The sequence below is a fragment of the Eublepharis macularius genome, chromosome 5 (assembly GCF_028583425.1).
Source record: "Eublepharis macularius isolate TG4126 chromosome 5, MPM_Emac_v1.0, whole genome shotgun sequence".
Lineage (NCBI taxonomy): Eukaryota > Metazoa > Chordata > Lepidosauria > Squamata > Eublepharidae > Eublepharis > Eublepharis macularius.
Genome location: NC_072794.1, coordinates 145216755 through 145244626, shown reverse-complemented (window position 1 = coordinate 145244626; position 27872 = coordinate 145216755). Strand labels below are relative to the sequence as shown.

The 27872-nt window shown below is 40.7% G+C and overlaps 1 protein-coding gene across 1 annotated transcript in view; it reads right to left on the bottom strand.

Annotated features, from left to right (window-relative positions):
* EYA2 (EYA transcriptional coactivator and phosphatase 2) overlaps nt 1-11697 on the bottom strand; it is a 199973-nt gene extending 188276 nt beyond the window's left edge. The window contains exon 1 of the mRNA XM_054981392.1: nt 11438-11697. The gene's annotated coding sequence lies outside the window, so the exon portion shown is untranslated. The remainder of the gene's footprint in view (nt 1-11437) is intronic.
* Nucleotides 11698-27872: the final 16175 nt, after the last annotated feature.

Sequence of the window (27872 nt, the reverse complement as noted above, 5' to 3'; positions counted from 1 at the left end):
GTTGCTGGGATCAAATGCAAGATGGGGGAACCATGTAAAGTCCCAGAGCTTCTTGGAAGAATGGCAGGATAGAAGTGGGATAGGCATGTAGATAACAAAGAACACTGGATAACTGGGCATGGGTACATCATCTCTCAGTTTACATTCCTTATCCGTAAAATGGAAATCAGAATGATAGATCAAGATGTTTTTGTGGGGATGAAGAAACTGAACACAATAATGCACAATATCATTTTAACATACATTCAGGAAATTCTAAGTACCATGAGCAGCCTTGCAACCTAAATCATTCTGGTGTATGCACAAATCTACCCTCACTATGTTGCCCTGCAATGAAAATGAATGATATAAACACTGCTAAAGGATATACATTTATGCAAATACATCTCTTTCTCTGCAATTAGTCCTAATTTAATCTAAATCCTATTAGCTTTAAATAGGTGTTGGGTGACATACTTCGATACCCCTGGTACATTTGCTGACAAACTTCCCCCTTCTTTAAATCCCTTGGAAGAAAATGCAAGGTTTGTTTTTGTAAGGTCGCCCGATGGCAAATGGCTGGATCCATCAAGAGTCCCGGATCTCCCCCCAGCATCTATTTCCAGTTTATTCCAGGGTCAGCAGACCAATTTGGAGTCATAACTGTGCAGAAGGACCCAATGAGGAGAAGGCAAAATGACTCATATGTTTTTGTCCAGCAGAGCTCTGTTTACATAAGAGGCAGGAGGGAGCCATTTCACCTCCTTTTCACTGCAGCCTCCCAACCTGTTACTCTTACTCCAAGTGGGTCTTGTAACCCCAGCAATAAACTGTCCAGGGGTCATAAACGGCTGCTGGGGAGGACAGGGAGCTGGGAAGATTAGCAACCACATTCACCTTCCACTGATTGTGTTATCCAAGCCAGTGGTACCTCTACTCATAATACTCTGCACTACAACTGTGAATATAAAGGTTTTCCACACAGAGAATTCAGTAAATAGGGATACACAACACCCCCTCCCCCAATTCACACCACCAGCAAGATCTAATCATGTTGCCATGTAATATCACTACCGTAGCATCTCTCATAATACTTTTGTCATAAAACGATGTTACAAGGCAATGCCCTCACCCAGATGAGTATGGTTTGCCCAAAGAAACAACCTCCCTCAAGTTTTACCTGGTCAAGAGCTATGAAGCTACCATTTCATGATATTTTTCTATTCATGCCTTACTTTTTTCATTGCTTCCTTTTGAAATCAAATATTAGGTGAAAAACAATTAGACTATGCAATGAGCACAGAGTTTAAAAGATGCTCCAAGCAGGCAAGGAACCAGTCTTTATCCAAGTGGAAAAAAATTATAAAACAGGAACGGAGCAAAATGCAGACGTATTATTCATGAGCGCTCAGAGCAACTGTATTACTTCACAAAAACATTTTGATTGTTCTAAGAAAATGCTAGAAATAAGAAACTCCATTTCCCATCCCCCCTGCCCCACTTGCCCGAAATATTCAGCCATGTATTTCTCCTGTCCATCACTGGCTCAATTTCTTGCAGGTACCCAAGAAACCTGAGCCCCTTCCTCTATTTTAAAATACTTTGCTGGATTTAAGGAATTCTCACCCTACAACTTTTGCACACAGACTTATAATGTTTCTCTGCAAATGCTGAGCACTTTATACTGAAGGGCAGTTTCAAGCATTCAAGTTGACAATTGTCCGCCCACTCTCTTCTGTTGCCCAATGCAGAGTATGCCTAAAGTATAGACAGATTGCTGTAATAGGGCTTCAGGGAAGATCACAAAACAAAGCTACAAGATGATAAAAATGTGGTGTTAACAATTCGATGAAACAAAGATGAACCATGTCTTGGTGTTCACAGTTTTGTTCTAGCCAGCCCATTATTATAGATAGCACAGATGCTCTGAGGACTCAGGTAAAGTTGCTTTCCCACTTGTGCTACCAAATATTCTTTTTGCAAGTGATCCTAAGGTTCGAATTGGTGATTTTCTATATTCAAAGCACGGGTTCTACCACTAGCCCTTCCCAAATCATAAAATTAGTACACTAATAAAACCGCCCTGAAACCTCAGTTTGCACAAAAGTATGATCGACTTTCTAAAAGCCATCAATGTGTTTTCCTTGGGAAAGAACTCCAAAGCACTGGCAGTGTCACCAAGAAAACTCTGCTCCTGTAGCCGCTAGTCTACTTACAGACAATTACAGCACTCTGCATATATGGATAAGGTGGGTGCTAACTCTCAGTCAAAAAAGGATGGAGCTCCATGTCTCAATCCTCCCCAAATCAAAAGGTGGCAACTCTAATTTTAAGTCTACATTTATCACACATACAGTGATATACACACAGTAACTTTGCTCTGCCACAGCTATCCCAACATCATTTGACTAAAAATGCAGGAAAGCCACTCAGTTCTATCCTACTTCCATGGCAAAAAAATCCATATTACCAAGAAACCAAAAAAATGTACTAACCTCCCCCCCCCCCCCAACTAATGGAAGGACCAGATGTGGGGGGAAACAGTTTCTACCACTCCTTCAATGCACAGTGATATGCAAGAAACTGTGTGGCTATTTTACATCAGAATGGAAAAAGTGATGGGCACCCTCCATTGTGGCTTGTCAGTAACACGGGAACAACTTTTATATGGGATGATCCCACAGTGATACAGTGTGTAAATAAACAGGAACCAAGTGAGTGGAGCCAATTACACTGTTTTTGAGCCAAACAGGTTCTAGGACCTGCTCATATAATCCCGATGCATACTGCAGTCACATGGGAAGAGGCTCCATCATCACTATGGCCAAACATAAAAGGGGCTATTGTAGATAATGCAGAAAATAGGCACTGATGGGGCCAGCATTCAAGCTAGATAGGGTCTACTTTGGGAACATACCCAGTCTTTCAATCTGGGAGCACAGTGCTAATTAGTAGGTCTGGACCATTCGAAACTTTAAGAATTTAATTATAGCCTTATTTTCTCTTCCTGGTTTATACACACTCTGTTCACCTCTAGTTCAATTCAGCCTAACTTTTGCAAACACTCACACAAAGACAAAGACAAAGATTTCATAATAGATGAGGTCATTCTATGTAGACAACTGAAGTGAGAGAGTTTTTCCTGGTGATTTTAACCTTTATTTTTCCTGTCACTAGTGTATGTGCACGAATTTGTGATTGGGTCCAACATACTTTGGATTAGCCATTTCATCCTTAGATTTTTTCCCTTAAATTCTAAGACAATTCATGTCATTTTCACTGAAATCTGAGCCAAAGACAACTGGTCTTTAAAACATTCAACAAAACTACCCCTTTTGATTCCTTCTAAAACAGAGCACTGTTTTCCAGTTCTCCAATTATATGAATTATTCCTGTTTTGCTAGAAAACAGAATTACTAACAATAATGTCAATTTGAAACTACAGTTTTTAGGATAAGTATTCCAGGGGAAAATGTGCCTTTAATTATTTTTTTATGATTTATGGTATTTTAAAATAATAAATGTATATTATTCCCATCAGTTTACTTTCATGATCTTTGTTCAAGTAAGGCAGCATTAACTAACTTTAAAAAGCATCCCTCTTCTTAGCAAGGATATATCCAGTTACATTTTTTTAACATACCATGGAATTGCTCATATCAGATCCTGCCCAATTCAATATAAGAACAAATAATGTTTTATTTCAAGACTGCAAAATTAGTACAAAGTTCTCCAGCTCCATGAATAAGTCATAAACCTAGTTTTAAAATATATGCAGCCTTATTTTTAACCACTACCCCCCATAAAAATCATGAAAACACCAATTCACAATCCACATCTCAAAAACTTTCAAATGCATAACAGATTAAAGATCCTCCAAAAGAAGATCTTCCCTCCTTTTTCTGAAGTTTGGTTCTGGTATGTTTCACTGTGCAATTGATTTTAGGCAATTATCTCTGGATGTTTATATATTTCGATTAAATCAAGCAATAAGAAAAACAGGAGCAGATTTAATGCAGTCTGTGTCCCACCCACTTAATATCTTTTAAGTTGCCAAGGGGAAGATTCTACAAGTTTGAGGCATGTTGTTATTCTGAAGATTTTAAAAAAATCCACTCGTTGTACAGGATGTAACATAATATTAGTTTTATAAAAATCTTCATGGTTTTGATCTGCTAGTTCACATATGCTTTAGTTCAACAATGTACACACTTTTACTACCTTTAGGAAGGGAAAAAAATTAAAGAATGGAAATGAATAAAAGCTATTTTTCTCTTTGAAGAAGGCAAGAAAGGGGGGGAAAGACTAATTAGATTACCTGAGGGAAGAAAAGTATTTCAAACGGCCTCACTAGCAATTAGGAACTTTTTCACCTCTTTCCATATTGATGAAGATGCTTTTCTAAAAAGGAAAATGATTTTTCTCTAAAAATGCTTATACATTTATTTTAATTAATAAATAAAACTATGTTTCATTACCGTAGTAGAATGTGGTGCTGTCCCCTCCCCCCTTTGGTAGCAGAATATAAAAATCTGTATGCAAGTTTCAAGGACATTATGAGATTAAGCTCTAAAAAGCGTTTATAATAAGGGGGAAAGACATGTGCCCCTACTGTGTTGGAGGTTGTAAGCCTCCTTGTTTTGTCCTGTAGCTCATTTTTTAAAAATATTTCATTTTTCATTTAGTATGAGTTTTTTTTAGATACCTCCTTTGTAAACAGCTTCCCAGACAACATGCAACTAGATTGCCAAAAAAAAAAAAGATGGGAGAGAATGGGAAGAGAGCAAAAAAGTATTCTCTCAAGAGAAAATATTTAAATGGAATTTGTGCTAATTTATATTGAATCTCTAGCTACACTTAAAAATTGCACCTCTACTTTTCTGCCTAATACTATGACTTAACAGCAAGGCATAGTTGATTTATTGGCTGAGTCATCCTATATCATTTTTTCTCCTTATTTAATCACTTTTCTTATACCCATTCAGACTTAATGAGCTACCTGAGAAACATGAACATACACACGTAAATATCCCTCTGTCTCAATATCCCCATTGCCAAGATAACAATTTTATAGAATGATTATGCAATTTTAAAGATTTTTGTAATTTGCAAGGTTGCTATAGATGCAGGAAAAAAAGCTGTATCTGCAGGAAGTTTCTACACCTGACAGATCAGATTTTAAGAAAAATACTTCATTGGGATTGGATGATATTTTTCATTATACAAAATTATCAAATGTTAATTTGAGAAATGGGTTCCCCTCTTCAGATTGTAAAGCGCTACAGAATACCCCAGCCTTCTGGATAAGAACTCTCTATTTTTTAAAAACCCACTAAATTGTTTTTGCAAAGGGCTCCATTCGCCATCGCCAGGGAAATCTCTCATGCACAAGCCACAGTGAAGTCTAGATCACAGAAAGCAACTTTTTTTTTTATTGGCCCCCTCACTAACAAAAAACAAAAAATACTCCTTAAGGGTCTTCATAGCACACATTCAATAGGAAAGGAACACTTTTAGCTCTTTAGCTCAACCCGCATGTAAAGTTAATGGCCCAGAAGCAATAAATGAAGACATGTCTTATAGCCTCTGGCACTCTATGTATACTGCTAAATCAAGAGGATTGATTGTGCGCTTGCAGGGAGAACATGTACTGTATAAAACAGCAGAGCTCCTTGATATTAAATGTATTCATGTGGTATTTGGACTACAAAGAGTTAATGCTGCAAACCAGAGATAACAATGTAATCTGAAGGGCCAATTTAATTGATTACGCTCACAAAAAAAGAAAATTAGAAGAGCTTTGAACTTACCTGCCTTGTCACACCTTGCCTGTCAAGACTAATAAGCAAACTGTAACAGCCTCTTGTTGAACACAGACTTTAAAAACACAGGCTGCAGTCCAGTGCACAGTTAAACACACCCAAGACCCACAAGCTTAAAGTATTTCAAACATATGTACCACACATCAGTGGATCAAAGTGAAGCATTCCGACTAAGACTTTTTTTAGTCTGCTGTTCTCCAGAGGACTTAAGGTGTGACAGCTCACAAACAATACAAACCCACACCAATTTAATAAACAAAATGCTAGGAACTGCCAAAACATACACAACAGAGCTATTAGCTAAACACCCTCCTGAACAGTTCTGTCTTATACAGTTTCCCAAAACTTAAGAGCAGGTGCTGTCCGGACACACTCAGGAAGGCTGCACCACAACATGTGGGGTCACGCTACTGAATAGGCTCGAGATTTGAACTGTGGCAGACTTAACTTGCCTGCAAAAGAGGGTGGACAAAAGGCCATGATCAAAGGATGAGTGCTGCCATATGGACTCATATTGGGAGAGATGGTTCAACCAACTGTTATGGGTGTGTTTGGGTCTTCTACGCTAACAATGAAAGAAATTTTTAAGTGCTGAACTGATTTGTATTAAGTGGATAAAAACTGACAAAACATTTTTCCTTTTAAGCTTTCCTTTAAATCTCAGATTTTTTTTTTAAAGGAAATTTACAGACCACCTCTTTGCCAACCTGCTGATGGTGGCTTTGAATATCTCTAAAATTACAGAACAGAAAATGTTTTCTGCAGTAATTTTGTAAAATATCACACTGATTACTTTCTCATTTAAAAAATATACTTTCCCTTCTTGCAGGCTTCTTGCAAGGTGATACATAAGTACAGTCCAATGGCTCAGTAGGGAATTAAAAAAACTACAGTCCTTTGCAATTCTTTGGGCAAATGGAGATTTTCTGACTGTTATATTTAAGGCATGTTCCTATGATACCAGACAGGAATCTGTGCCCCAAACTCATTACAATTTTGGAGCACAGTTTTTTTTCCCTTATCACACTTTTTTCAGTTGCGATTTCAGGAAGCAATACTAAAGCAGGTCTGCTCAATGGGACTTAGTCCCAGGAAAATGTTCTTAGCAATTGTATGCAGTGGTAGGAACTACCAACATAACGTGCCTCCTCTATTAGACTGGCAGAAATTACTTTTTTCTATATCTTACACATCCTCCTTTGATACATGAACAATCTCCTTTTTTTAAAAAAAAAATCCATTTCGGAGAAAAAACAGAACGGTTCCCTACAGAGTAGTTTCCCTCTTTCCCCTATGAAATGACAGGATCACCACCCAACCCTTCTGCAATAGGTAACTAATCTGAGCCCCCCAAGGTATAGTCCCTGAGATGAAAACTGTGGTTATTTGCCACTTAAATGTGGGACTAATCCTCACATGATTAAGGCAGGGTGTTTGTTAAACACTATTAAAAGAGTTAAGATCTATAAATAAAGATGAAGTATTGTCCCCTCCGATTTGGTGGCCACTTCCCCACTGTTTTTCTGAACAGACCTTTGAGCAAATAAATGTAACAAACAAACAAAAACCCACTCGCTTGGGACAGCTTTTCTGGCACTTTGGAAAGAGAGAAGGAAGGACACCAAAAATGCCATCTCTTTTTGGCTAATTGTTTCAAGTTTGTTTAGTTTCAAGCTTTATCCTTGATAAGGTGGATGCTATGAGAAGAGAGAGCAGTACTTCATTCAATGCCTGGGGCGTGAGAGCCATCCAACACATTTTAAAAGGCCAAACTGTTGTGGACTAAGTTATATATCCAACAGAGTTGTGGCAGAACCATTTGTGATGACTCCAGAATAGTTACACACAACATATTCAACTGCTAGATATAAGAGCAGAAACAATGCATATAGTTTATACTTTCTGGTAAATCTGTTGTGATGTTTTTGTGGCTGGGGTGAAAATATGCGTGTTAAGATCAGTACTATTTTCTTTCTCATATCAAAGCAAGTATCTTGTTAAAGTTATGAAATTATCAAACAAAAAAAAGCCACCCTGGGTTATTGTGGATTAGGGTTTTTTGGTATATCTCCACAGTGTAGGGGAAAGGTGCACTTACAGCATTCTCTGACAGCCCACTAAATGACCTCAACAGCAAAGCTCTATCTGAGTTTTCGGAAAGATGTACATCTCCTTATACTTTGCAGTGCATACATTAACGCAGAAGGCATGATTCAAGTAAAGTCGCGCACTTTCACCATCAGTTTGAATGGGATGGAAGTTAAGAATGTGATAGTTGTCCCATTTAATTGAATGAAACATAGAAGTGATTACGTTGGCTGGATTGCATCCAGAATTTTTATCTTTGCAACTTCAAGCAAACTATTTATCATTCATCAAAGTAAGTCATTTCCCAAGGTGGAGGGGGGGGGGGAGAAGAGTATGGTTGTTAAATGCAATTAATTCTTACATCAATACTTAAATTTCAGTTCCTTTTTAAAAAAATTACTTCAATAAACATTTTCTCATTAAGCAACATAGTGTATTAACAGCACCAAAACGCCCCCCCCCCCCATCATTCACCAATGTTCCAATAGGTTTTGCTAGCGAAGATATTTCAAAACACCGTGTCAATAGTAAAATTCACTGGGGGGGGGCGGAGGGGGAAGATGGCAGTACTGGGAAAAAATGCCAATTACCAAATAACTATTCCTTGGTAACAGTAAGAAGGATGATGGACAGTTTCTTAACTAAGTATTAATATCTTAATGTAGGTAAAATATTACTTGACCAACTTTATATTTTTAACATCTATATATTAATTTTAAATACTTCTGTGTTGATTACTAAAAGATAAAGATACAGGCTAACAGCTGGAGTAATGCTTATACTGAATTAACAACTTCCATTCTGGCTACCTCAGTTCAAGCTAGCTGTTCTCTAAAATAGGCCACGGGGTTATTACTTCATCATGGCCAGGTGGAAATGTGAGGTCTTAATGCAAATCTCCATACAAATACTTGCTTATTGGTACTTACCAACAAACAACTAAGTTCAGCCTTCGGTATAATGGCCTTGGTCTTTGCTACAGCAACATACATTGAGCATTTAATTCAGCTATGACATTAGATTTCATCCAGCTATGACATTAGATTTATACAATCAGGCTTTCAAAGGTTCCAACTAGAGTGAGGAAATGCTACCTTTCCCCTTTTGATTCATGCAGAGCTGATTTAAGATAACTTCCAGTGTTTCACAACGCTGGGCTTGGGATAGTCTGGAGCAGCTGCTTTAAACATTACAGTTTTTTTAAATTACAAAAATCCCACATCAAGTGAACATCAAGGTGATGTCAAAAAGCATGGTTGAAACATAATAGCTAATCTCTTCCTAATACAACTTGTCCTTGAGGGACGTTGTGTTCTGTTTATAGCAATGCAAGAGAAAGGAACGATATGTTAAAAGCATACACTTAACCCAAGCGATTCAGCCCAACTTAATGACAACAAGTTTGCTAGGGTAAAACAATACGAGGAAGAGCTCAGGAAAAAAATGTGTGTAAAACTACACGCATTTTCAAAAAGGTCTTTTCAGGATTAACACTTAGTCCAAACTTGTTATCACATGAAAATCAGTAGCCACTATTTTATGAAAGTTGCTACTAGAAGTTACTGTATTTCATGTATTCCTGGGAAGTTCTTTGTAAACTTTGCGCCACCACAACTAAGTCTGATTCATTGCTTTAAGAATATCATATACCTGATACTGCCTCAGACAAAACTGATATGGAACAGCAGAATATTTAATTGGTTCATCATGGGTACTGGAAAAGCTCAACACTTCATCCGAGTATATCAACCTAAATGAAAATTAGTCAAGAAACAGCATGCCATATACCTGTAATAATTTCCTTCAGGGGGCCTTTTCTGGGCTCATGTATTTAACTTCATACTCAGAAGCTCAATTAATACGCATAAATCACACTAACTTTTCTTTTCCCCGATATTAAATTGATAGGCAGTTTTGTAATAAGGCTTAACTTTAAAACAGAAAATCTTATATGCGATCTCTTAAATATACCGTGCATCATTAAATTAAAATGGTGACAGAATACAAAAAAAACCTAGACCTTCCTTGTACGCTATGAGCAAAAGAACTCCATCAGAACAGATTAAAATACTGGAGCTCAGGATGAAACATTCCATCAAACATTACTTATTATTATTATGAACAAATTGTTTTCACGTGGAGCTTTATTTATCGCCCCCCCCCACTTAAACTGAAGACCACTCTCCTTCCTGGTGCTCCCTGTGTGACCAGTGTCAAATACTGCATATACTGGCAAACTTGAAGCAGATATAAAACTATTTTGATACCACATCACAGGATCCACAAAATTAATAACATGGCCCTTTAAAATGAAAATGTATTACTAAAGTCTCAGTTAATAGAAGTGATTGAGAGCATTTAAAGCACTTTACCCAGAAGACATAAAGTAGGGGTAATGATAAATAAAGAACATATTATGGCGGCTGATGTTTCTAGATACAGTGAAAAAAAAACAGATTAATGATAATTTAATGAATGGAATATTTTTATCCTTTCCAGCAGTGTATTTCTTCCCCACAATAAATAGTCAGAAATCGACAATGTATTACCTACACGGAGTTTTCACACCCAGCTGAAATGTCTCCTTTTCCACACTTTCACTTCAGTAGCTGCAACTATACATATTAATAGTCAAAATAATTAGAACAAAGAAGCTATTCAAGGTAATACAAAAAGTTTAATTTTAAGAGGATAGCCATGTTGGTTTGCAGTCGAAGAGCAAGATTTGGGTCTAATCGCACTTTAAAGACCAACTAGATTTCCAAGGTATAAGCTCTAGGGAGTCAAAGCTACCTTCATCGGATACCATTCCATGTATCTGATGAAAGGAGTTTTAACTCTCGAAAACTCATACCTTGGAAATCTAATTGGTCTTTAAGGTGCGATTGGCCCCAGATTTTGCATAAAAAGTACAGTAAGTCTTCACAAACCTACAGGGTAGAGTTTTTTCCAAAGAAAAAATTACATAAAAAAAGATTTGACTTTTTAACTAGTCCCAATGCCATAGCTAGACACTACACAACTCTGCTAGCATCCAAAGTAAATAGATATGGAAATCGATAAAGAGATATGTAAATCAATAGTGTCCAATCCCTAAATAGTAACGGGGGGGGGGGATCTTTCTATTCACTCACTTCTCTAGGCACACTAACAGAGAAAACGTTCTTCAATACACGCTCTCACCCACAATACCACGGGGGGCAGAAGAGATGCTTAAGCTGAAGGGGAAATATTTGGAATGTTTAAAATTGCAGCAAGAAATGAATGAAAAGGGAGCACGACTGCGACCCTTTCGGGATAAAAAAGGGGCGGGGGGGCACCACGTCTTCGGGAAAAGCTTCCACAAACTTCAAGACCCTCCGCCAAACAAGTCTCCTCTTCCTCCCTCCTTGGAAAATCGCACCAAGAAGCGCCCCACTGAGGAGGTTCAAGGGGGCTGCGTTGGCGACCGGCAAGTGCGCGAAGCCTCGCCCGCTGCCACCCAGCACCACTCGGCAAAACGAAAGACCCAAGACAAGGGAGACGGGCGGAGAACCCCGTCCACTCACCGCAGGCTGCCGCAGAGCGTCTGGCGCCGCCGCCGCCGCCGCCGGGCTCCCGGTCCCCGCAGCCGCCTGCGCGCGAAGACGGAGAGGGACAGCGGGCGAGGCGAGGCGAGCCCGCGCTGAGGGCAGCTGCCGCTCCGGCTGGAAAGTTTCCTCCGCAGCCGGTAAGCGCGCGCGCTCCGCTCTCCTTCAGAACTGCGTCCTCCGAGCTCCGCACGCGCTCCCAGTGAGCATGTGCGCGCGAGCTCTGCACATGCCCATTCAGGACGAGGATGCTGCTGCCGTGCCCTCACCTTGCCCTTTACCTAAAGTTCAGCCGCTTCGGAGAGAGAGCAGAGCGAGAGCCCGTCAATCAGGATGCGCGCCTGCCTGCCCGTGTGTGCGCGCAGGGAAGAGCGAAGGAGTCTGCGGGGGGGGGGGGGGGGGAGAAGGCGCTCGTGATTTGGAGCGGTCGAATCAAGGGTTTCGGGGCCAGGGGGAGGGAGGCGGGTGAAACTTTAAAAAAAAACACAATAACAAAGGCGACGCTTGGGAAAGTGGCTTGAGACGGAGCATCTCTTATGAGCCCGTGAAGAACTGCAACTCGAAGAGCAAGAGCCGGGTCCAGTAGCACCTTAGAGAGCAACTAGATTGCTAGGGTATATGAGCCGTCAAGGGTCAAAGCTCTCTCGACTCTCGAAAGCTCCTACCCTGGAAATCTCGTTGGTCTTTAAGGTGCTACTGGACCCGGCTCTTGCTCTTTTATTACAGACCAACACGGCTACCCACCGAGCGGCTCTGAAGAGATATTACCTACTGCAAGATGCATGAGATCTTCGAAGAGTGCAAGAAATGGAAAAGCGGCTGATGCGCTCAAGTCACTTTCAGATTTCCACCCCCATCATTATTTAGCCCCGTCGATTCTAAGCAAGGGTCGCTTCTTCCTCGAAAGTCCAGTTTGCTTCGACGGACCTTGAATTCCCCCAGCATGACCCTAAGCATGTTGACTTTCGACTGAATTCCACTTGATGTGATGGGATTTTCTTCCTTAGGATGGGAGACTTTATGTTCTTATTTGTTAGACGTTTTTCTTTTTGACTAACTTTTCTGTGTCTTTATTTATTTATAGAAGGAGCTTTTTATGCTGAGTTCCTCTTCGAATTAAAACAAGATGAAAGCAGTTGATAGCATATAGCATTGAAATTCAAATTTTGTATGACTTTTATGTAAAAAAAGCAATTCTTAATATAACAAAAACAGGGAACTCAATTATCTTCCTATTGATACTTTTTAATTATTTTTTTATTGTGGTGTGACTTATAGGGCTTCAGAAGACTGGATATTAACTGTGGTTTAGCTAGTTCAGGTATCTTAAATTTATGTTTTTTAAAAATCTGGTTAATTTTAATTATTATGTTTTCACTATTGAGAACAACCTTGAAGGGCAAAAGAGAGATTTTAAACAAATGGGGTTTAAAAAAACCATTTAAATTATTCTTAGTATGGATTTTATAGTGAAATCTATTCGAGTTACCAGCTGGCCTGGAAGAAAAAAATATCCCACCCTTTAATAGAGGCATACTGCGATGTTATTTAACAGGTGATGTTATGCCATGAAAAGCTTCAGTTGCCTATATCCACATAGTAAGCCTTCATTAAAAGAACAGGGCATTTCCTCTCAGGCCTAAATCCTATACAGAGTTGTTCCAGTCTAAATCCACTGAAATTGTTGGGCTCCAACTGGAGTAACTCTGCATAGTTCTATGCTGTTCATCAATTAATTAATTAAAACTACATACATTTGCAAGTGAAATTTAATTTAAATTTTTTAAAAAAACATTCCTTTTATTTTTAGGAGTCACAACAGACATCTTTTTAAAAAAGTTGTTCCCTCCTATGTGTGAAAAAGAAAGGGAAATGACTAGTTTGGGATTACACACCTGCCATCAGTTGGGGTTTTTATGTACTTATTATTTTCATTTATGCTTATGTTTATTAAAAATAATCCATTCTTTTAAAAAACCTGCTCAATTAATCGGGCACATTTAATAATCAAAGCATTTTAACCAGTTATTCTAACCTGTTAATTAACATTGTAGTCTTCAATGTGAGGAGTTTTGTTTAAAAGCCCTGAGAATCACTAACTAGGTTAAAGGAAATGAGAGGCAAGGGGTGGGGGTTATAATGCAGATTTTCTTTTCAATACAACTGACCAGCCATTAATGTTATCAATCTATCTACTCTGTAGGTAATGAAAGCTTTCTCTAGAGACTAGCAACAAGCTTTTAAGTCAAGGTTTTATTTATATTTATTTATCTGTCTGTATTTTTCCTGCTTTTAAACCGAACATTTACATGTAAAGTACTTTGCCTCAATTAAAAACTGGATGTAAAGTAAAATAAAATGTTAAAAAGATGTTCAGGGAGGAGGCAGTTGGTAAGGTCCGGGTCTAAGCTTAATAGGAAAGTGTTCAGCTGCTGCTTCTTTCATCCTTGGCGTTAGGGCTGGTGGTTGGCTGGTTTTGCCTGGGAAGTCTTATCTTCACTACTCATTCCAATTGGTAGTCCAATGCCTATCAGGACAGCAGTCAAAAAGAGCTATCTACAGACAAGGTCAAGAATATTTCTGCATGCTTGGAGCTGATGAGGAAAACTCTTTCATGCAAAAATGCCTGATAAGTAGTGGGCCTGTTCATTGACTTCAACGTGGAGATTCTGAGGGCAGTTGAGCTTCAGCTAAAGAAGCTGAAATTTAAAAAGGGGAAACGGAGGGAGATTGGCCTGTTCAGGCCCCTAACGTTGAGTAGTATTGTGGGTGGATGTGAAATCCCCTGCAAACTTTCCTATACAGTGAAGAGAGGTGACAGCAATACCTTCCAACCAGGTTCGGAAAACAACTTCCTGCTCCCCTATCCCAGTATCCTATCAATTAGTATTATATATAGTACTATATTTTTGCTATATTGTACCTTTGGATTATGTGACATTTAAGAGTAGGTGTGCAGGAAGCTTCTTGTCTAAATCCAGAACTCAACAGATTTTCATTACTGAACTGTGGCAGGGGTCCCCAACATGGTGCCCACGGACGCTTTTCCTGGTGCTTGCCACATGTTTTTAGGAAATGGGCAGGGCCAGATTGGGGGGGGGGGGTTGCCCAGTAGGGCTTCTGCTCAGCCACTGGAGAACTGAGCAGATTTTTTTAAAAAAAATCTGCTTTTGGCAGTGGCTCCTGCTACAGCAGATGGACTTTCACTGTGTGAAGATAAACTGTGTGTAGGCAAGAAAATATTTTTAAACAATATGTTTGTTTTAAAAAGGCATCCTGTTGGGCAGAGTTCCTGCTTGAAACGCAGAAGAGTTACTATTTGAGTGATGCATAACCTTACTTTCAGACATTTTGTAGTTGGCTCTGCCTCCTCAGGCAATTATTTTGTGGTGGTGCTTCCCACCCTGTATCAGAATTCCCAAGGTGCCTGCAGAATCAAAAAGGTTGGATAACTATTGGGTCTATGTGTGTTTGTGAGAGAGAGAGAGACAGAGACAGACAGAGGAACTATTTATCTTCATGAGTGTTCCTCATGGGCTCTCGGATTGTGAAACAATAGGTCTGTTGGTTCCCCACACATGTAACATCAAACAAATTCATTTACTTGGGAGTATGTTCCACTGATTTCAATAGATCTTGTTTCCAGGAATCCTATGTACTTTAACTTGGGAGAAAATCCTGTTAATACAATGAGAATCAGTTTCTTACTAAAAGGGAACAAAGTACATAGGATTCCTGGAAACAAGATCTATTGAAATCAGTGGAACATACTCCCAAGTAAATGAATTTATTTGATGTTACATGTGTGGGGAACCAACAGACCTATTGTTTCACAATTTGTTATAATATGCTCTACCAGGATTTACTGGTGAGAGAAGGGAAGAAATGACATCCTATGCTAGGGACTTTTGGGACCAAATGGGTTGTATATCTACAACAGTCTGTATAACAATATAGGCATAAAGATGGTTCCATATGTTCACCTATTATACCTAAACCGTTTTTTTCCTCACTGTTTGTAAAGGCAGCTCTCCACCCTGACATATATTCACATGCTCCATCCAATTGTGATAGTAATTATAACATACCAACAATTACATCCCCACCCAAACCCCAGGAGTGGCTACTTCCTGTAGTGCATTATTAGTGGTACGTTAGTAGTTACTGATGTGTTCCTCATTGTGTGGTAAGCAAACAATCAAAGCACAGCAGGGATTTAGATATGTTAGGGATATGTTTGGGGAGAGGCTGTGGCTCAGCGGTAGAGCATCAGCTGGGCATGCAGAAGGTCCCAGCATCTTCAGTAAGGATCAGGTTGTAGGTGATATGAAAGACCTCTGCCTCCGACCCTGGAGAGGCACTGCCAGTCTAAGTAGACAATCTTGACCTTGGTAGACCAATGGCCTGACTCTGTATAAGGCAGCTTCATGCGTGTCTCTATGGATTTATCTTTAATCAGGGCTTTTTTTCTGGGAAAAGAGGTGGTGGAACTCAGTGGTGGGACTCAGGACCGCACAATGACATCACTTTGGGTCAGCTGGAACAAGGGGGTAGTTTTTTAAAGTTTAAATTAAATTCCGCCCTTGGCGAAAATGGTCACATGACCGGTGGCCCTGCCCCCTGATCTCCAGACGAGGGGAGTTTAGATTGCCCTCTGTGCTGCTGCACGGAGGGCAATCTAAACTCCCCTCTGTTTGGAGATCAGGGGGCGGGGCCACCGGCCATGTGACCATTTTCAAGAGGTGCCAGAACTCCTTTCCACCACGTTCCTGCTGAAAAAAGCCCTGTCTTTAATGCTGACAATCATGAGATCCAGTGTGATGGACTACTGAGAATGCTGGACTAGGATCTGGGAGCTACAGGTTCAAACCCCCATTCACCCCTGAAGCCCAGTGGGTGTCTTTGGGTCAATCACTCTCTCTCAGCCCAACCTACTCCATCAGATTGTTGTGATAATAAAAGGGAACAGGTGAGATTAGAACACAGTAGTATGACCTGAGCTTCTCGGAGGGATAAAAGAAATTGTGTGTATTAGGTTTTGTGGGAATTGGGCCATGAATGATGTTATGATCTTTTCCTTCTAATATGTTTATTTTTAATATTCAGAGAAAACGTCTACCTGTGAAAAATATCTGTTTCTTTAGGATAAGTTTGTCCTATGGGATAATATAGAAATGTCTCTTCAGAAAAGCCAAAGGGCCTGCAGCAAAGTATTAGAATTCAAGACTCTTTAATATATTGGAACCCAAGTTTAGAATTTCTTCCAACCACTGACGATACAGCAAAAAGTTCATTGTAACTGGACAGCTGGCTTTACTATCAATTTTTATTCTTCAGAACATTTTGGATGCCAAATGTGTCCAACAAAAGACAAAGCAAACAATTTCAGTTAAGAGTTGGCCAACTGTCTTTTAAAAATACTTCCTGGCACAGACCTCTTCAAGCCCATGATTTCCCCAAAGGGATTTCTGTATAATTTAGTTGCCCTTTGTATACACAGTCAGTGGGTTGTGTGAACCAAAATGTAGGTCAATGGCTTAATTGCAGGTATTTTGCAGGATAAAATAGACTCTGCATGGCCTTGTTCCAGCATGAACATATTAATCCAGACCATATTCTCCTCACACACTATCCTTTCCAGCATCGCCCCTGCAGCTAGGACTTCCAGGACCACCAACTTAACAACTAGCCCAACTAGTTAGGATCATCTTCCCAATTCCTGCTCTGCCTGCCCTGCAACCAGGGCTTTTTCAGTGGTGGCACCTCACCATGGAATGCCTTCCCCCTAGGCTTACCTGCTGTCTCCTGTTGTCATAGGAGACCTCCCACTGTGTGCCCGCTGTCCCCAGCACTGGAGGGAAGAGCAAATGGCAGAAACCTGGAAGTGACATCACTGCATTGGCATGATAGTCTAAACATCACGCTGATGCTGTGACATTGCTTCTGAGGTTGCACCAGAATTGCTATCATACCAATTGCCCCCTGCACCTCACTCTCCCTTTGGTTGCTTGCCTACTGCTTACCTTGCTGTCATTTAAGCACCAGCACATTTCTTTCTACCTAGGCTTTAAATGAGGGTTCCTTCTTTTTAAAGTTGTTTTTATGTTTTGCTTCTAGTCTGATGATTGTTTTATGAATATAATTTTAGGCTACTCAAGTGTTGTTTCACATTGTTTTAATTAGGGTTGCAGAGGGGGTTGCCAGCTGCTCCCCAGCACCACTCACCTGGCCAGTGGGGGAAAATGGAGGGGAACCAAGGGGAGGCAGGCTGGGATGCAGGTGGAGTATGTGCATGCACGTGCACCCACATCCCCAGCTGCCGATATCATTTCTGGAGTGACTCAGAAGCCACAAGTCACGACAGGGCTGATTCAGTAAAAATTATACCAAAAAAACTATATTTGGGACTGATTTTTACTGAATTGTCCTTTGTGGGACTGGTCACTTCTGGTTTACACTGTAAATGACATCATTAGCTGGTGGAGTGGGCGCACACACAGGTGAGGACCTGTCACCTCTAGCCCCCACAGCCCTCCCTAGTTTTTAGGTTGAGGAGCCCTGGCAATTCTGGTTTTCATGCTCTAGCTTGTTTTTAATGGCTTGTTTTGCCTGCCTTTGTTAATATTAATAATTCTTGTGTTGTTATTTTTTGATTTTATTGTGTGGTTTTCACTTTGTGAGCCACCCTGAGTAGGTCTGTGGAGAGGCAGCATAGAAAATTTCTAAATAAATAGCTGTGTGTCATTAGTGGACCTTAAGTAATCATCAACTGCTCATGGTCCCTCATGGGTTGATCCCTCACGGTCAACTAGCACACTCCAGATGAACACTGGAGGAAAGGACTAGATCTTTACATGTTTCTACAACGGAAGAGCAAGGCTGCAGCAAAGAACAACATTAAGCTGAAAGAAGGACTCCAAGGTACAAGTTAAGGGTACGTAGACTAATCAGACAAGAAGAAAGAAGCAAAAACTCTTGGGTTTCCCAAATTAGATGACTTGATGGAAAAGTTTCTTTCCAATACCAAATAAGGAGATCTGTTAGTTTCTGAGTGTGAATGCCAACCCCACCTCCCATTACTCCTTTTATAAGAGGGGTGTTTTTTGTTTTTTTTTTAGTATTTTAGTACTAATCCACTAAATCTTGGGTTGATTTGCAGCTGGATTTCAGACATCTGCTTCTATTTTCTTGACACTTGGCTGCTTTAAGGTTTTCAAAAGCTCTGCTTTAATTCTGGGCAATAGGCAGTTTTAAAATGGTATATGTTTAAATGATTAGCATATACAAATGAGCAGTGGCCAAAGAAGCCATTGCAACCGCAATCTAACCCCAAAATCTCCTTCATAATGGACCACTAGCGTGGATGTTCAACTTTAATTCCAGACAATGGACAGTTTTAAATTTGTGCACATTTAAATTAACTATCATATGCAAATAAACGGCTACTTAAGAAGAAACCATATCTCCATCAGTCATCACTTCCGCAGTTTTTCTTTATTATTTCCTGCATGCTCTTCCATGAGTGTTTGGAGCTGCAGTCCATTTTATGGAATATTGTCCCTGAACATGTCAGAAAAATCCTCCTTGCTGATGGTTTTCAGGAGAAGATATAAAGCTGAACTTCATACGGGGCAAAAACATGGGTTTTTAGACGGCGAATGATATTATGAAAGCCATGGCCAGCTTCCAGCACAAGTTTTTAATTACGCATTGTTATCTGCCTTGGGTCCCAGATTATTGGAAGAAAGTCAACTTTATCTCCATCATCTCTTATGATCATCTGGGCAATCCCATGCCGAGACTTATATATACCTTTCTTACCTGTAGCTAGGTAATGAGGCATAATGAGGCCTTTTCTGTGGTGGAACAGACTCCCATGAGAGGTCTACCAAATCCAGTCTTCACGGACTTTTAGAAAAGTTATAACAACATTTTCACTCTGCCAGGCATTTGATTTAGATTAATTTTATTGGCCAAAGCTACTTTTATTTTACTGCTGTCCCTTTTTATACAGTTATTGTATCTATTCACATGGCTTGGTTTTGTTTACAAATGTTCTGTAGCTTATTGCTCAAATGGTTGTTTACACTGTGACTTTCCCTGAGTTCCTTCTGGGAGAGAAGCCCAGAGTGTTGCTGCTATCCTGGAATGCAAAGATGATCCCGTTACTCTTTGGACTGGATTTTTTCTGGGCAGAAGACATGGGGAGCCACGCTCTGTCTCCCCCTTTCCTATCAAAATGGCACAAGTAAGGCAGATGTAAGTGACAGTCTGTGCAAAGAGCAAGGTATGAATGTGGCTGGGAAAACCTGGCAAGGCAAAAGAAACTGAATAAGGCCTCCTTAAAAGCACCTCCTTAGGAGAGGATGCCTCAGAGAAAGTTGCCAAAATTGGATGGGATTCTTTCCTGATCCAGCAGGCCACAGCAAAGACACTGGATTAAAATAATCATTATACAGTATTAAATTGCTTAAGTCTTCAGTCACTGAGTCGGCAATTCTGCCTTTTCTCTTGAGTAATGTATATGAAGTGGCAGTCCTTGACAAGCATGTGTGAGGGAATTTAAAAACAGCTTTACATGCCAGTCATTAACCAACTTGACAAAAGACGACCGAAGTGCACTAAGAGAGAACTAATCCATTCTAAACATACAGGTGGAGGACAGCATCGGCTTCTTGCTTCTCTAATCATTGGCTGCTTTTATCTGTTTGCAAACCTGGACAGGCCACAGGAGAGAAATGCAGGGTATTTCCCCCTGCTGCTGGGCATCTTAGGACCAAACTACATGTGATGCATCAGGGGCTTAATTTGGCATTAAATATTAGCCCCTGAAAGGGGTGTGTGGATTGTGGCTGTGGAGCTAGGAAAGGGGAGGGTTCTTTCTTTCCTACTGTGCTGTTTCCTCAATTGAAAATGCCCTTTCCTGGCTGCTTTGATAGAGAAAACCACATGCAAATTTTAAAATATAGGTTCCTATCTCCCCCCGCTATACTCAAGGGACCCATTTTCAGTTGGAGAAATGTAGGGGGAACAAAGAATAATCCCTTGCTTTCCCAGTACTGCGGCCCCAACCCTTTTCAAACTCCCTTAGGTGTTTGAAACTCCCTTAGGTGTTGTTAGGTCCAAATTACACATTTGGCGTTCCGGTTACAGAACTACAGCATTGCATGTAGTTGGGCCCCAAACAGAGGCACACTGCAAAGGTCATAATGGAGGTTTTCTTTTCTTTTCTTCTCTCCCTCAAGTCTACCCCATGCTGCGAGTGGAAATCAAAACAGAGAGAGAAAGAGACCTGGAGAAAGATGACAAAGCATCAAAATTAGATTTGCATTCCTCAGCCTTTTTGACCCTGCTATGCTCATTTCCGTAGACTCTACAGCCTCCTATTAAACATCAAATGTAAGATTTGAGCAAGGTATACATGTGTGAAAGCATTCAAAACAGTCCAGATCTATATATTGCTACAACAATATCCGGGATCAGTCATATGTTCACTGTGCTGGTGTTTTATTCACTCCTGGGGGAAAGGAAGATCAATCCCTTGTGGGTGTTTGTTCTTGAAATAACAATGTGTTTGAAGGACATTCTTGATGTCAGAGAGAGAAATTCATATGGTAAAGTATCACACAGGAAAAATATTAGGTTCACAAACTCCCACAATACCAGGGATTGCACTGAACTGTGGGTGAATCATGTAGCAACCACACCATTAATTGCACAGTTCCTTTCTTGAAATATTTGTTGTGCAAATTGTGTAGAAAACCAAATTATGCAGCATGTACAGCTGTACACATGGCTGGGTTCTGTTTTAATAGCTGGATACAAAATATGAAATGACTGGATAAGGAAGGCCTTTTATTTGTTTCACATGACGTTCACGATATTCAGTCAGGAACAGTTTTCCTTCTTTTAGAATAGGAAGCCATTTCTCTTTTAAAGGAAAAGATAAACGGCATTGCTTATTAAGTTTCAAAATTGCCTTCCCCCATTAGAACCAGAGTAACAATAATGCTCAACTGTTAACATACATGAGGAACTGTTTAGAGTGAATGCTATGAGATAGCCTGTGTGTTGTTAATCAAGCTCAGTTAAAACTTGAGGCATCGGTTGTTCAAACCTCAGTACTGCAATTAACTCAGCAGGTGGCCTTAGGCAAGCCACCCTCTCAGTTCTCCCCATCTATAATAGAGGCCTAATAGGGGTAAAAGGTAGGGTTGCCAATCTCCAGGCAGGGCCTGGAGTTCTCCCTAAATTACAACTGATCTCCAGATTACAGTTCCCTTGGAGAAAATGGCAGCACCACAGAGCAGACTCTAAGGAATCACATCCCTGCTAATCTCCCTTCCCTCCCCAAACTCCACCCTCCTGAGGCTCTGCCTCTAAATCTCCAGGAATTTCCCAAAGTGGAGATGTTAAACCTAGTAACAGGGCCTTTTCAGAGATGGCACTGGGGAGGGAAGGAGTAAGGCGGCCCACCAGGGCACCTCCTAGGGCTGCTGCTTGACACAGCAGGCCCTGACACCATCAGCAGAGCAAGGCGACAATAGGACTGGTTGGCACCTCTTCAGCCGTGGCACCCTGGGCGATTGTTTAGGAATGCCTAGTGGACATGCCAGCCCTGTTCTCTCCCCCAGCCCCAGGCGGCTTTCTTGACACCATCCTTGGCAGCTTTTTAGAAAAGTAGTTAAAACACACTTACTTCGCCTGCCTTCTCTCTGACTTGACCGATGGATTGCTTTACAGATCATTTTTTGTCGTATGTTTCATTATGTCATTTAATTTTGGTTGCCTTCATTGGGTCCTGGACTGTTTTTTTTGCATCAGTATTTGATCTTGTATAAACTGCCGTGGGAGTACAAGATACTGAAAGAGTTTTGAATAAAAATTCATTCAAATAAATTATCAATCCAATACATTTTTATCCTGCCTTTCTTCCAAGTGTTCAGGATAGCTACAGTGAAACCCAGTGTGGTGTAGTGGTTTGAGTGTCAGACTAGGATCTTGGACTCCCGGGCTCAAATCCCGGGCTCAAATCCCATGGCAGCTCACTGGGTGACCATGGGCCAGACCCATACTCTCAGCCTAAACCACCTCACAGGGTTGTTGTGAGGATAATATGGAGGCGAAGTAAATCATGTAAGCTGCTTTTGGTCTACATTGGGGACAAAGGCAGGGTGTAAATAACATAAAATAAAATAAATAAAATTTATTTTTTACAACAATTTTGTGAGGTAGGTTAGGCTACTGTGGTCATCCAGTAAGCTTTATGAAATAGGAGGAATTTGAACCCAGGTATTCCAGATTCTATGCCAGATACCCTAACCACTTCACTATACTGGTTTGGACTGAGACTAGGTTTTCCATCGGCAGAATGGACATTTCCTGCCTCCCCCTCGCACTGTAGTCAGCTGATCCCCATGAAATGCTGATCTAGGCCAACAGAGGATCCTGAGGAACAACATGAAGGGGGTTGCAGTGGTAATGGGAAACCAGTGAAGACTGCCAAATAAGTCTGGAACCAACTCACTGGTTCTAGATAAATCATGATCATACTGACCCGTTGTACAAGGTTTCTGTTAGAATTATTGTATATGTTCTGAACACTTTAAAATACTGTAATAAGTAATAAGTATTATTTTTCTCATACTATATATTTCTAAAGTTGTACTTCTGACATGCAAACCTGAAAGAAGCCTTGTAGGAAAATATGGGAAGGGGGCAAAATATTCTGTCTCACCCTTCCAACCCTGATCCAGGCCAAGATTGATGTAGTTGTGAAGGATAGTGCAGAATAACAACAACAACAACAACATTTGATTTATATACCACGCTTCAGGACAACTTAACACACACTCAGAGTGGTTTACAAAGTATGTGTTATTATTATCCCCACAACAATCACTCTGTGAGGAGGGTGGGGCTGAGGGAGCTCCAAGAAGCCGTGACTGACCCAAGGTCACCCAGCTGGCTTCAAGTGGAGGAGTGGGGAATCAAACCCAGCTCTCCAGGTTAGAGTCCTGCTGTTCTTAACCATTACACCAAACTGGCTCAGAGCCAGAGTGGGGGACTGTGAGTGAGGTTAGTTAGCATAGCCGGCCACAATTCTCTTAGAGTTGGGAAATTCCTGGATATTTGAGGATGAAGCCTGAGAAGAGGGTTTGGGGAGGAGAGGGACCTCAGAGGGGTATAAGGCCACAGAATCCACCCTCCAAATCAGGCATTTTCTCCTGGTGATCTCTGGAAATCAGTTATAATTCTGGGAGATCTCCAAGCCCCACCTGGGGGTTGGCAGTCCTAATATCTCTTTAAAATGCTGAGCTTGAGCTCCCGCCCTCCAAAATGGCCTGTGGTGGGCTCCTAGAGCGTCTGCTGTTTGAAGCACTCTCACTGAGGAGAGGACCACTTTGGAGGAAAAGAAAGGCTCAACCCACACTAAAGGGGCCACCGTGGCTTAGGATATTCACCACAAATTCAGGAGGTCCCACACTTGATTTAAAATATGAGCTATTTAGAAAGACATAATCCTACACACAAGTTGGGAGGCGATTTTTCAGTAACGAAGAGAGGAGTCTAAATATTTTGTTGCTTTGCTGTTTTACCGTCATGAAATTTGGAACATTTGTAACTCATAAACAAAATGCATGTTAGCCATTAAAGCTCAAAATTAGGCAGGCAGTAAAAAGTAATCTGAGAGGAGAACTGTAGCTACTGATACTATTGATGCTGTTCGTAAACCATATGGCTCTGAATCATTAACACAATGCATAAAAATAAGACCCTGCATCCGATGGATGTCTGCGTTTTTCATCACTAACTGATCAAACATGCTGTCTCTTTTTGGGGGTACTTTCACACAGCCAAAATTGCCCCTGGGTCAGCTAAAAAAAGAAAACCAGGCCAGGACCAATTTCATGTTTGTGTGTATATGGAATAGTAGTTGTCAGGTAGTAGTCAGACGTAGGCAATTGTTCTACACAATCTAAAGGGAATTTTATCATCTCATTATCATTTTTACCGGGGATTTACATAACAAAATGCACTCAATAAACAAGTGGTGGTAGTGAATTCAAATTTGTAAATATTGTACCTCTACTTGCAGGAATGTAAAACTGTTATTTTCCAGCTCTGTCTCAGAGTAAAACCCTAAGCAGCAATTCTACATCAGTTGAAATCAATGGACTTATAAGGACATAACTCTGTTCAAGATTGTACTGTTAAACACCTTTAAATCAATAGACCTTGAAAGGAAGGTCTAGGCAATTAGCAGAATCACAGTGCATTCCTAAGCAGAGTTACACTCATGTATATCTGTTGAAATTTAGGGGCTTCAAAGGGTTTAACTCTGTTTAGGATTGCACGGTAAGATAATAGAAAATGTGATGCAGTGGACTACACTGCTTCTGTTGCTGATGGGGAATACAACATTCAAGTGCTCTTTCATGCAAGTAAAAATTAGCATATCAGAGAGAGAGAGGTTCTAGCCCTACCCACTTCCTGTTGCGCTACTTTTTTTTTCTTGCAGGAATTTTGTTTTCATGAGAAAGCACAGGCCATAGAGTATGGATCAAAAAGAAAAAAAAACCCTACACCGTGGCACTAGGGACAGATGAAGAAAACCCCGGGTTTGCAGAAAAATCTGAAAAAGACAGAAGGGAGGGAAGGATGCAGAGGAAGAGGAGAGAAAAAGGAGAAGCTGTAGGGGAGAGAACAGAAAAAGATAGTTAGGAGAATGGAGAAAAGGGGATATGGTACCAAGGAGAGGGAAGGAAAGAAAGCTGAAGGCAGAGGGGCAGATAAAGGTAAGTTGGTTGGTGGAGGGGAGGGAGAGAGGGAAGTGGGGAAAGTTGAGAGAGTATGGGAGTTGCCAGGGGAATGAAAATGTTGGGAAGAGGATACTGGCAGGAAACAAAGTGCTCCCTCCCCTCCGGTGAAACCACACAGATCCCTTCTGGTGTAGCTTTTATTTATACACCCTGGGCCAGCCTGCTCGGTTGCCTTAGCCTTTTCTGGCTCATTGTCTTCCTCCTCTCCCCAATTCCTCTCATGCACAACCTGAAATAGGTAGCCAGCAAACTCATTGGGACCCTCTCTCGTTCTTTTAAAAAGCAATGCTATAGCTTGCAACACCAAGGGAGTCATCATGCTTGTCCATGAAGTCAGACCCTATCTCCCAACCTTCTTTTTTGACCCGCACTGTTCATACTTCCTATTGTTCACGGATTGACCTTCCACTCACCCCCAGTCTAGAGTCAGAGCCAAGCTACAAGTGATGCCTGACACAGGTTGGACACTTGTCAGCTTCCCTCAAGTTTTGATGGGAAATGTAGGCATCCTGGTCTTGCAGCTGTAATGGAGAGCCAAGCTGGTTGATGCTGGGTTTCACTTCACTCCCCCAGTGGACATTGATGTTTAATAGAAAATATTTCCTGAAGTTTGTTGTGTTCTCCTACCCCATTAAATACATCTCATCTAGAATGTTTCTTCTCAAGATTCATGGTAGCATTACATTATTCTTAACCACTATGGGAAATGGACTTATGAACAATAGAGACAGGAAAAGTTAGTCTTCTCTCTTGATCTTACCAATAGGATGTGTTCTGTACTGGTTTAATGCTAGGGGCATGCTCTGTAAACCAGTTGATGCTGTTCTGATGATAGCTGCATGAGGAATTACAATGGAGGATCTACACATTAGTTGCTGGGGCATTGCTGAAATTGTTAAACATGGCCTGCAAACAGTGGGAGACTGGAAGCGGGGCAGGGATATAGATGTGTGTGTGTGTGTGTGTGTGTGTGCTGTCAGCAGTGGCATAAAAATCTGTTTTCTGTGATTCCTAGAAAGGACTGATGTCACTTCCAAGTTTCTCCGAGAAGTTATATTATACCACTGGCTAGATGGCCATTTTTTGTTTATTTAATGTGAACTGGGAGGGGGGACCCCAGCAGAGGCTTGACAGCCCCTATTCAGCTCCTTGGTTTCCCCATCCACATAGAAAATATTTCTATTCTGATTTTCAAAATTTGAGTCCAGACGTACCTTAAGAACCAACAAGATTTTCAGGGTATAAGCTTTCGAGAGCCAAAGCTCCCTTTGCTAGATATCTGACGAAGGGAGCTTTGACTCTCAAAAGCGTATACCATACCCTGAAAATCTTGTTGGTCTTTAAGGTACTACTGGACTCGAATCCTGCTATTCTACTGCTGGTCAACACAAGCTACCCACCTGAAACTATTCTCATTATAACTCCACTCTGTCCCGATGTTCATTGAAGTTAGCAAAGGTATACTTGTGACTTTTTTCTTTTTAAAAAAATGTGAGCCAATTTGTATTATTACTTCATGGATCCATAACCCCACCCCATTATAATTAAACAGCAACTCATGCCATCCTCCCTCTATAAGGATGCACCCCAGTTTCCCCTAATTCTAGCTAAGACTCCAAGTTGTCCCTCTTCTATGAAAATTTTTCCCCTTTTACACTATCAGTCGAGAAATGGTACTAATCTTACTGACTTTATAGTGCCAATAACCATTTTTTAAAAGAGATGTGACTGTGATAGCTGTTGCTACATCGCTTGACAATTGCAGGTAAGATGAGCACTATTGTTGATTGCAAAACAGTAGCGCAAAGACTATCTAAACACTACAGAGCAGAGACTGTGTTTCTAATCTGCATAAAAATGACAGCAGATTGTCTCCTGGGGTGTAATGTGGAAAGGAGAATACTGAAGATTTTTAGCAATGTTACCTGGAATCTTGCTTATAAATATGTGGGCGATTGATCGTCATTGTGCCACATTAGACTGCAGCAGTACCACCTTAACATTAAACTTAAAAAAAAATAACTCAAAGGCATGCTTTGTAAAGTGATCTGGAAAAGATATTACTTGCTGAGCATTTGGAAAAAAGTTGTGCCAACTTAGCAATGGTTTCTTCAGTTGCTTTTATGACCATTCCCCTCCCCCTCTTTTCCACTGGGGTGACGTGCAGTGGCCCAGAATGTCAGTGTAATACAGGTCACAACCATTGTGTATATTACAAGTAGCAGGTTACACTTCAAAACCTTTGGTTCACAGAGCTCAAGACTATTCATCATTTTTATTATTCTAAGAGACTGAAGAGGCTTTAGAAACTTTTGCCTCGGAAGCAATATAGATTCCGAACAGCTGGATGTTGTTCCTGCTCATATTACAATAGCTTTAATACCAGAGGACTATTTTTTTCAGTAAATGGCAAGGCATTCTGGAAGCACTTTTAGTGGAATGCTGTTTCTCATGAAAATTCCATTGTTTTAGAAGAGCAGCCAATTACCAATTCTTAGCTATCCTGATTTAAATAATTGTTAAACTGACAATTGTACCCAGCATAAAACGTACCTAGCACAACATCTCGGGTGCTCATCATTTGGACGACC